Here is an 11,551-nt window from a genome sequence, read left to right as displayed (position 1 = left end):
GTGTAGGCGGAGGGAGAGAGAAAGGGAAAATATTCTTATGAACATATACATAAGCAGACAGGACTGTGTGTTTGTTGGGAGAAGGTACATAAATGCTTGACTTTATCTCTGTGTCTTTAATTGTTAAGGTGCAGTAGTTAACCACATCAAGATCATACTGGGCATTAAATTACAATCTCAAAGATCTCCGTTTGCTTCTCTTTGGCGGCAAATATAGCGCTGACTGCAGGTGTGGTTTTGTATCTCACTTCCCAGGGATCCAAACAACTGCTTTTATTTTATCTTTATTTATTCATCTTTGTGTTACTAGAATATCTTGAACTGCAATTTGAATAAAAGGTCTGAAAGTAGTTCGATTGCTTGATTGAAATTATGTAGACACTCAAATTAAAAACAAAATATGACTGTATAATAATACTGTTGTTACAGCAAAGCATGTTTGAACTTGCACTGCATCATTTCAGCTGGTAAGTATACCATTTTTACACAATCTGTTTGACATAGGATTATGTCCATGGGATCAGCCCGTGTTTGACCCAGTCATAACCAAACGGCTGTCATGGGTTAATCCCCTCGTCCACAGCTGTAACTCTATACACATCACTGCTCACCCTCAGAATTACAACAGAGAAAATATACAGACAGGATACATTGCTGAAACGAGTTGCTGGCTTTCAGTGTTAAAAAGGCTGCAAGTTCTGCACCAAAGGCGAGCAGGGTCAGGTCGGCCTTCAACATGTTCAGATAACAACAAGCAAACACGAGTTTCTCCCACATCACTGTGTCAGTCTGGAAGGGTTAAAAACTGTCGACTTGGAGACTGTAAATATCTGCTGCAATTCAAAAGATGGTTTATTTATCTTTTTTTTAAAGATAAATAAACCATCTTTTAAAAAAAAGCATCCATTTATATACCATTACTGTCTATTAGTGAACATTTTAACTATGAATCGGATTAAAATGTTGTGGGAAACACCGGTGTAGCCTGTTGTAATCTGTAACAGACAGTGTTGTATTACATTAATAATTAGGCTACCATTCACGTAATTTCAACATCCACGGGCAATAACATAAAGCGGCGCCTATGCTGCTAGCATGACTGTAGACTTGTTATTAATTAAACCCGAGTGTGACAGTGTGCTGTGAGCGAGGTCCATCGGGCGGATAATCACAGTGGAATCAGCACTTATACATGGAAGCATACATTTTTGCAACCTCAAATAAAGTGCTCATTTGATAAAACAGATATCTCCGTTTTTATTTTTTTAATTATAAGAATGTCTTTTTGCAAATGGACTCTTCCGCTAGAAATATTTTAAGCCAATATACGATAAGTAAAAACCCTATAAATTATTGATTTTCCTGCCAATATAAAAAAAACAGTAAAATTTGAACAAAAAAAAGGGGCAAAATGTGCCTCTGTTTATTCACTTCAATCCACATTAAATTAATAACCAAAATTATTCATGTTGGTTTGTGATACTCATAGGACGCCTGACCGTCAAGTCGAGGAGAGAAACAGAGGAGAGGAGCGTGACTGATGGAGAAAGTGAGACAAATAAAAGACAAAAAAAATGATCGAATTCGATGGATACTGGATCCTAAGAATGATAAGGTACAATAACAAAAGGCAGCGTTTAGATAGTATAACAAAGAAGCCGTCTACGCAGACTTTTAAATGTGTCAAACTATGACACATTTCACAAAACCTCCCAGAGATAGCCTCAGGGAGCCACAGTGTGCATCATCTGCTGACGTACCGCATTCATCGAAAACTCTATAACGACCACTATGTGGACCTTGAGGAGAAATTGTTTTTTCTCAACAAATGTAAATAAGGGTAAGAATGAACTTAGAACTATTTTTTATCTCAGCTCGGTACTCTGTAACCTTCAGGTTGCACGTGACGAAAGATGTCTCAGATCACAGGTGCACTGCGAGTTTTGCTTCTAATGGATTATGAAAATACTATCTTCCCAGGTAGTATTATGTACAAAAGGGAGAATGAAAGTGTGCAGATGTGGCATTGACAGTTCAATGAAAATGGGAACACTTACATACTTACAACAAAAAGCCAATTATCATGAAATGTGCTCTGACTGTCACTGTTGTAATTATAGTTGGCTGACAACCTCTTAGTCTACATTTCTTTCTCAACTATTTTCCCACACTAATGCATGGGCTGAAACAGCTGTCTCTGCTCCACCTGCGTATCCACCATTATATATCAATTCCATTTGGCATATAGAGCTGTGGGCATTATCCTGCCTTGCCTCTATCGACCAGAAAAGTGGAAGCCCACTTAAAAAGGCCCAGTGAAGATGATACAATGATGGCTGGATGGATCTGGAGATTTATAAATGCCTGCTACAAGAAGAGGAGGAACGTTCTGTTGTTAAACTACAATTTGATATGTGGAATGACGGAAAACACTAAGGATGACATCTTCTGAAGTGAAAGTGGGAAAGTGGATCTGCCTCAATCACATGATATTCGCAGTATTTGAACAGAACAGCTATTAACTACCATAAAAACAACACATAAATATATAAGGCATATCAATTCTCATTATCTTAGGCCTTATTATTTAGATTCCTTGCATTTATGACGAGCTCGACCAATTTTACTATTAGACAAATTGTATCTCGTTACCTTGCTTTTAGCTTTCCTGTTTTTTATTGACTTCAGTTTGCACAAATTGAGCTAGCAATATTTTGTCAGGATCCCTGTCTGAGCATTTGTGTGTTTACCTCTGTTTCCTCAAGGCCATTCGCCATGAGTATCTACTGCTCACACAATAGCCACAATGTATGCAGATATTAACATCATGCAGAACACAAGAGGAAACGGTCTCTCCTGGGGCCTAATGTATGAATTTTTGCCTAGCTTTGACACTACACCTTCAAGAAAAAACAGCAGCAGGCATATGACGGTTACAAAACACAAGCCATCGCAGGATCGTGTACACGTAAACAAGTGTCATATGCCCACCCTGACAACTCTCAAAAACAAAGGTAACTGATTGTTGGCAAGCCCCACGTTGGCCTGTTTTCAATAGATTTTTTTAAACCGCTCTTTAAATGAGGGATATTTAACAGATGCATCTTCTGTCTGGGGGAGCTGCCAAGTGTATTTAACCAACTCCAAAAAAAAAAAAGGCCAAATATAGTGATGGCGTCACTCAAAAAAAACAGTAGCATAAATATCAGTTTTCAATAACCAATAAATTGGCTTTAACTACACCTTGCTGAGAAAAAAAACAACAACATAATCCTCACGGCCAGGCCAAGGAAAGTGGCCTGACCTTTTATTATCCCTGCTTAGATCTGAATTGAGCCCTGCCATTGAGTTGCACGTTCAAATAATCCATAATGCAATTAAAATGACAGGATTATTGGCTGAGTGACAGGCAGGGACTGCAGAGTAAGAACTGTGACGTGGTACATGGTGTTTAATAAGTACAGAGAAGAATATCACATGTATTAAAGGATCGGTGGTGGAAGCCTACTGGACAGTGGACAGTTGAAAGGCAGAACTTGTCTATGGCCAAAAGCATAAATATACACCTTTAAGGTGTAAAAATGCAGCTGTGAAATTCTTGTATCTCTAATTAACTTTGCAATGGCAGTCCACAATGTCACTGTAGTCTGACAAGCAGCAGATACTGTAGATCTTTTTTGAGTAGGATGTGCGATGAAAGAGTCTTCTCCTTTTGCCTCCTCACATCACCAGAAACCCTTCCTACGTCTGAATGGGTTAACTAACCTCTCAATGAGACATCAATGGTGTTTGCTTAAGATTTTTGAACCTTGAAAAATAAAGCAGGTGTTCAGATGTATCAAATTTCTAACCACTGAGTTCTATTGATGAATACATTGGGGGCTATAGATAAGCCTAGCGGCGCTGCCTGCTATCTTATTGATTCAGACGTCGACCGTGAACCCCAAAGTCCCCAGTTCTCTTCCAGCCTGGACCTTTGCTGCATATCATTCCTCATCTCTCTCTCCCCTTATTTCCTGTCATCTCTCTACCGTCAGCTCTCTAATGATAGCTTGAAATGACCCTCAAATAATAATAAAAGGAGAACTAGGCCAACACCTACAAGTTGACAAGGTTTGGGAGTTTTAAGATCCGTTGAGACATATAAGAACTCAACAACCGTTCTAACATAGATCAGTCCAGTTAAAGCGGTTCTCACACTTAAATATCTGAACAAAAAGGGAGCTCAAAAGGTGATGTCTGACTTTGTCAGGTTAACTGACTGCTTTTAGGGTTCATAAAACATGATTCATGACAGTAATAGGTCAGCTAGTTCAAGAAGGAGCTAGACTGTAGTGCCCAGAGGTAAACAAATAGTTATTATATGTGTGCACTCACTGACTTAAATCCTGCTAAAGCTATTTCTGTTGTGTGTCATGGACACAATAAAAACTACAAAAAGGTGAGTGTATGGGTGCACTCTCTTTAAAATAATCAATACATGAATAAAACATGCAGAAAGGAGGCACCAGCAGGTTTTCATCAGCGTCTGAAAGCCTGATTTTTTTTTTTTTTTTTGCTATGATATTCCTGCAGAATAGCAATGATGTGTTTTAATCACACACTGTGCCCACTTACTGTGTGAATGTACAGTACACGATTCTAAGCCGGCTCATTGGATGGCACGCATGCCGAGCGCTAAATTACTGAATGTACGATTACTGTAATGAATACCCAAAAGGTTTAATGTGCGTGCATATCACACATGAACACCACACACACTTTTTTTAATGCAATCAAAGTGCCCACATCACACAGCACACAATTATAATCTCAAAGTGGGTGTAACCACTTTCAGCCCCATAATGACACCAATCAAGTAATTGTAAATTCGCACAAGTCGATCTTGACAGTCAGTCTCGTATGTAATTGTTCCAGTGAGACGAAGAAAGAGTTAAAGACTGAAGATGTGGGATGCATGTGAGAAGAGCTGGAGGATTTAAAGGTATGAGGAGTCGAAGGCAAGCGGGGGAGCGGGGAGAGAGTGCCAGGGCATCGGTGAGGTAGGATCAGAGGTATATGAGTAAGACAAGGGGTGAGTTGAGAAAGAGACAGAAATGACAAAAACATAGAGAGTTGCTGGAAGAAAAAAATCAAATGTCAGCCAGTCGGCCCGTTAGCAGATTTGTGTGTTTCTTCACAGTTTCCTTCACAAGGCAGGATACCCGGCCGGTTTGAATCAGTCACCACTGGGAGTCCTCACACTGGCTTTTTCGACCTGTGAGCAATTCCCCTTAAATCAAGTCTGCATTCCGGTTCAAGATCTGAATACATAAACACGCTCTTGTTTGCAGATTGAAAAAAAGAAATGGTAATTATGTGATAATAGAAGTCAGACAAGCCAAGACCAATCTGTCCACGAAGTCTGTCAAACGGTCAGTCAGGACCAAAAAATGGCAAAACAGGGAAGCTGCTGTTGTCTGCAAAACTGGAAATCAAGTTGCGGAGCTCAGTGACAGGCGGACGTGTTGACAGCTCTACGTGTGGGGAAATATGGTTCTGACAGATGCACCTCTTTCGGATAGTTATAACATAATTCACTTGTTGAAAGCGGTCAAGTCAACACTGTTTTTGACTCTACAGGCAGCGTCCACATAGCCAGTGTGTCTCCTCACGGGACTAATGAGCACCGTGGATGACATTTATATACTGTTCAATACTGCTGATGGAAAAGTGACCCCAGCATGTTTAATATTAATCGATGGCCGACGGAACTTAGAGCCCAGCAAATAATGATGTTCTGCACCAATATCCAATTAAAAATGAAAGGTGACATGTTACAGCCTACAACCTGCCAAGTATTTTTAGACTATACATTAGTGTGGATATTTGAGAGTTAGTTAAAGGCATGCATAATATCCCCTTGCATGGATGTGATAGGAATACTGTAATTTGTAGGGTTCAAGTGTTCACTCCTTTGATAGGGTCTGCCAATAGAAATAAAAGAAAGGGGGGGGGGAGGCTAGGGTGAACTTAACGGTGACAGGAGCCAAACAAAGCCAACCGAAACCTTCTCTCCAAAAATCTCCCCGTTTTCACCCAGCCCCTTTCTTCAGGATCAAAACACAAACTCGTCTCGCAAATGAAATTTAAAAAATCTAAATTCGACAACCTGAAAGGAAAAGCTTCTTGATTACCTTCTCCACAGCTCATCCACACACGTGGGGACAAAGGGAATCCCGACGCCTTTTGCGCGTTGTTTTCTGACGGAAGACAGCAGCTGTCCAAAAAAAGGGAAGATCTTTTATTCCGTATGCGCGTGTATTTTCACCATCCTCTGTAGGAGTTTACTGTACAGCTGCCCCCAACGAGCAGGGTAATCCACACTCCTCGGTCGGGTTCTGGTGCACACATGATCTGAGGTTTCTTGCTTGTCCACTTTTTCCGCGATTAAAAGTAAATAGAAACAAAACTGGCTCGTTAATTAAACCGATTCTTGTTCGTCCGTTTCATCACTTACAAGCTCCCTTCCAGCACAGAGCAGCTCGTGAGTAGAGGGTTGAAGGCTTTCGCGTATCAAATACAATCTGAAACTCGGCGATCCCCTCCCTCCCTCCCTCCCAGCAGTGTGGACCAATTGAGAGGCAGAAAGAAAGCGAGAGAGACCAGAGCTTCTCAGTCTGATGTGGGATCAGCGAGCACTCAACTACAGAATGAACAGCAACGAGGACATGAAGAAGCATCTAATGTTATTGTTTTAAATCTTTATAATTATTAGTAAGGATGATTTGGAATGGACTGTAAACAAGGGATTTTCACCTGCCTGATTTTGTTTAATAATGAAATATGATTGCATAAATATAGACATGAATATTAAATACATATTAACATTTATACATCTGTAAACTCAACAATTTCTAGCTTTTTTAATTTTCAGCTTAATAGATTAATAAATACTGCGTTGCCGTAATTTGAATTATTTTGTTCACACATTCAGTCAATGTGGTAGAAAATAGGGCCTTTGCTTTAAATTATATATTACATTTATACATGATATTTTAATATTGTATGTATATATATAATATGTTAATGATAAAATATGATTGTATAATTAAATATTAATATTTTTTTAATGAACATTGACGCAACCGTAAACTCAACAATAGACAATAAATGTGTTTTAGCTATATTAATTAACAAAGCATAGAAATTAAATTAACGTTCTTTTGTGTTCAAACTAATTAAAACTATTTTATTGGAACAAAGTATTGTGTATTGAAAGAGTAACTGCCTCCAGGCAATTCATCTTGCTGGCACTGCCAACTAGTGGTGATTGACTCTTTTAATTAAACTCTGCAACATTCAATAACATCTGGGTTTAACATTCAATTCATACACATAGCCTACATTGGAAGCATTTTTAAGTTTCACAACTAGTGGTCAGAGATTTCAAGAGACTTATTCCTGTATTCAAGTTGCAACAGCTCCGCTAACTGAAGGTCCATATTCTGGAGTCCCCAGGTAGCAGGGAAGACAAAATTAAAATGATGCACCATTTTCTTGTTTCTGCCTCTTTAGGTTTAATCCAATAAATAAACCATCATACGCACACCGACACTGTACCTTCAACGTGATTGTCAAATCCTCTGGTAGCTCTACTTTTTCGTCCTCTCATGTTGGACTGAGGGCAGACTGAACACTACAGCGACTCACTATTGCCTCTCGAGGTACAAGTAGTATGACAAGACAGGATGCTCTGGGGCTAGCTGGTTAGCATGCTTAGTAGATATCTCTGCAACACAATACATAGACGTCTTTGGCATGAAGTCAAAACTGTTATTTCTTCACATTCAGTTGATAATGTTCATTTTGTCAATGTTACACTTTCTTACATATTGCACCTTTAAAGCCATGATGTGTAGGATTTATTTTTACTTTGATGCCCTAAGTTTTAGAATATAACAATTGCACTGAAATGTGTGCATTTGTTTCTTGCATTGCCTTACCTTTCAGATAAGTTACCTCTCAGTGTAAACTGTGTTAACAAAACCCAATTTACTCTTAGGTGCAGTTAACACTTCAGATGGATCAGCTGTTTTTACTTGGAGTCACTCTGGGTGCTCAGCAGGGCTTAACATGTCCACCTCGCTCTACTGAAGACAAAGAGAAGAAATTGAAAGATTTATTGAAGCATAAAGCCATTGGAATGTGGCCACTCTTTTGATTAAATATTGTATGAACATACATTAGGCCAAATAACAGCCATCTTCTCAGAGATCACTCTTTGTCCTGAGAGAATCATTCAGTGTTGTGTTAGTAAATAGGGCCTTTGCCCTGCATGAGGGTGATCTGGAGCTTGTGTGATGATTGTGAGCACATAATGTGAAGATAACGCTGTTTCACAGTCTGATTAAAATCACGAGCGCTGTTCAGAAACGAGAGCTCAGTGAATTCGACAGATGACAGATGACTTCTGAAGAGATTTCCATGTTGCAGTAAATCATCTGCGCTTTAAGATTGTGCTATTCTGGTCCGCAAGAGGACCAATAATGTGGGGAAAAAAGGAAGTACTACTCTCTTGTGAGTTCATATATTATGCTTTGTCAATGCCCGTTCTCACGTTCTGGAAGTTCTCTATAATAAATCTGGGTGTCTGTCACTGTGTCACCAGGTCACGTTGTTACTCCACTAATGCTCCAGTCTCCAGTCCGTCCCTGTTCATTAAGCCCTGTTGAGACTCTGCTGCTCTGCACTGATTTCTATGGCTTAAATAAATATGATTTTTCACTGTCAAATACATTGTGACATTGATATAATCCACTGGAGGCTGTGGGGAACAGTTTCTGTGCACACAGTAAAAATGTACAGTTGGATAAAAATGTAACTAAAATAATCTAAATAGGATCAAAACATGCATGTTACTCATCTTTGATGCTCAAACCACATACAACAAAAACTCATGTTCTGCCACAAGCAAGAGCACAAATTTCTCCAACGCGTCAAAATGGTTGTTTGTCCGTGCCCTCAAGGACGACACAGGCGTCTTCAGATCGAAGGTTTGGTTAAGTTTAGGCACAATAAAGACTTGGTTAGGGTTAGTAAGATCAGGTAAGGGGACCTTCATCGTCATTGTTACAATAATAACCACATGGTTAAGGCCATGGTTAAAATAAAACAACATTGAGTGTCGGTGGGAAAGAGGATACTAACAGTTGTCACCAGTTAATAAGTACAATATTTTGTGGATTGTGGCTCTTCCTCTATTGCACTAAACAAACAAGTTGTGAATCCTAGGGCCACTAGAGGGCTTCATCACCTGAATTCAAACAACCTGACGGTAATAAAGCTATCATTTCTCCTGGGAGGACAGTCTCAATTATTCTTGAATCCTATTTCTGACAAAAGACCTTTAGTCGTGAAATTAATTTCTACTTTAACCCAAGCACAGGAGTTGTGAGCCGTTTGAATCCACCTGAACGAACAGATTTCAGCAACAGAAAGCCTTTCTAAAATAGACATGAAAACAACATTGGTGACTATGTACATTTCTCACTTCATTTTTTCAGTTTTGAGTTGAATTGCAATGAAAACCAGGCTATAACTAGCTGTGTAACAACATTGTTACTAATACATTAGTTCATCATGGCGCTCCTTTTTCCTCCCTCACACAAAGAATTGGATTTTTCCTTTTTTTTGTAAATCTCTTGTCTCTCTGGCACCACAAAGCATTTCTAATCTGCTCAAGCGACCGCAATAGCAGGTTTCTGTTGAAATGAGGATTTGAAGGCAATGGATCGTTGATCCTTTCAACCTGTTGTTTCAAGTATCGCGGTTTGTTTTTATGTTACAGAGGAGGATCACAGACGTGAGAGCTCTTAGCATTGAGGCCGAGTTATGTAAATATAGTATTTAGGGCTTCAGATTGTGAGAAATGAGTCAGGAGGAGAGGCATATTTTCAAATCCTTCTATTGTGCCGCCAAATACTATTGTACACACTGTGTATAGCAATGCATCTGGTGCTCTGTTGCCTATCATTACCGCAGCCGCTTCTTTCCAGGTCGTATAAACATATTGTGATTTGAAGGTAGAGGGAATCAGCCATCACATTTAATCAATTTATCGTTCACCAAGCCGAGGTCTGATCAGTCAGCAGTAATATCTAAAGGGAGACACACATAGCTACCACCTCTACCACATTAGTCTGAGCGAGTTGTTAAAGGCCTCTGGGGAAATTGTTTAATTCAGTCCCACTAGAACAATGTCAGAAAATCCCCCGTGGGCAGTGTCAGTCTAGTCTACTTGCTCAGCATCTTTTGGGATCTGCTGATCTGGACCGTTTTCTCTGCTGGGAAAACCAACTGAGCCAATAAGAGACTTGTAGGCGGGATTGGGAATGGGGAGGTCATCTCCTGGTGTAAAGAATTGCGACAGAGAAATTGCATTTAAAAATGGCGATAAGCGTGATGAGAGTGACACAGCTGTAGGCCTACAGGAACAACTCTTTCTATTGATATGAAAAACATTAAGATAGCAGCTCCTAACAACCCTTGGCTCGTGCAGCTTCCATGGCGACTGAAATGATCCAATCCAGACAGATAACAGCTACCGTTCAGACTTTGACAGGATGAATAGGGAAGTGAAACAGAATAGTATCAGGCTTCCATTCTCCATTTTTCAATATTGGACATTCAGAAAAAATATCTTGACGAAAGGAATACTCATTTTGGGAAATCCCCTTAATCACTTGCCAAGAGTCAGATGAGAAGACAATGTTCTCATCTGACTCTCAGCAAGAAAGCGAATACCCATATACCCCAAACACTTCCTTTTCCACATTTACAAAAACGTTTTATTTTAAATGAGATTAAACTATGCTGACAGCTGTGGTACTGACAGCAGCATACAGAACAATAATACAGAGGTATTGTCAATTTGTACCAAAGTGAAATATATACTTGAAGCCAATAAGCCTGAGGTGTGTTTGTCTCTTCTTCTAGTGCGCAGAGACCCTGAGGAGTTACAATCCGTCTTCTTTCTTATCTGAGCCTCTGGGCACTCTTGCGAGAAAAGACAACACATATATACACACACAATCCTTTACTGCGTCTACACACACAGCTGCACACACAAAGCTATTCAAACCACTTGCTTGCTGCTGGCTCAGGCTTTTTACGGACATTGTATAGGCGGTCTGAGTCTGTCCCATAAAGTTCATGGTGATAGAAGAGAGGAGCAGGGAGAGGCCCCGCTATCTGAGGGTGAACATGTGATTACCCTTTGCTTTGTGGAGGCATGGATCGTAAACCCACAGCACGCACGCACACGCACACACACAAACACACACATACACACACATACACACACAAACACACACATACACACCCTCACACTGATGCAGCTCCACTGTGCTTTGAATACAGTCATAGGATGAATAGATATGTTTTCAGGAGATAAACATTTATCTGCTGGGATGTAAACTTCACAAGTATGTGACAACAGATTGAGATGAAATTAATCTATTTAGTTCTATTGATATTCCCAAAGCTGAGCTGCATTTTATTTGCAACCAAA

The sequence above is a fragment of the Anarhichas minor genome, unplaced genomic scaffold, assembly GCF_050575085.1.
Source record: "Anarhichas minor isolate MPS153535 unplaced genomic scaffold, ASM5057508v1 ptg000010l, whole genome shotgun sequence".
NCBI classification, from domain to species: domain Eukaryota; kingdom Metazoa; phylum Chordata; class Actinopteri; order Perciformes; family Anarhichadidae; genus Anarhichas; species Anarhichas minor.
Note: the sequence above shows the minus strand (reverse complement) of the source record.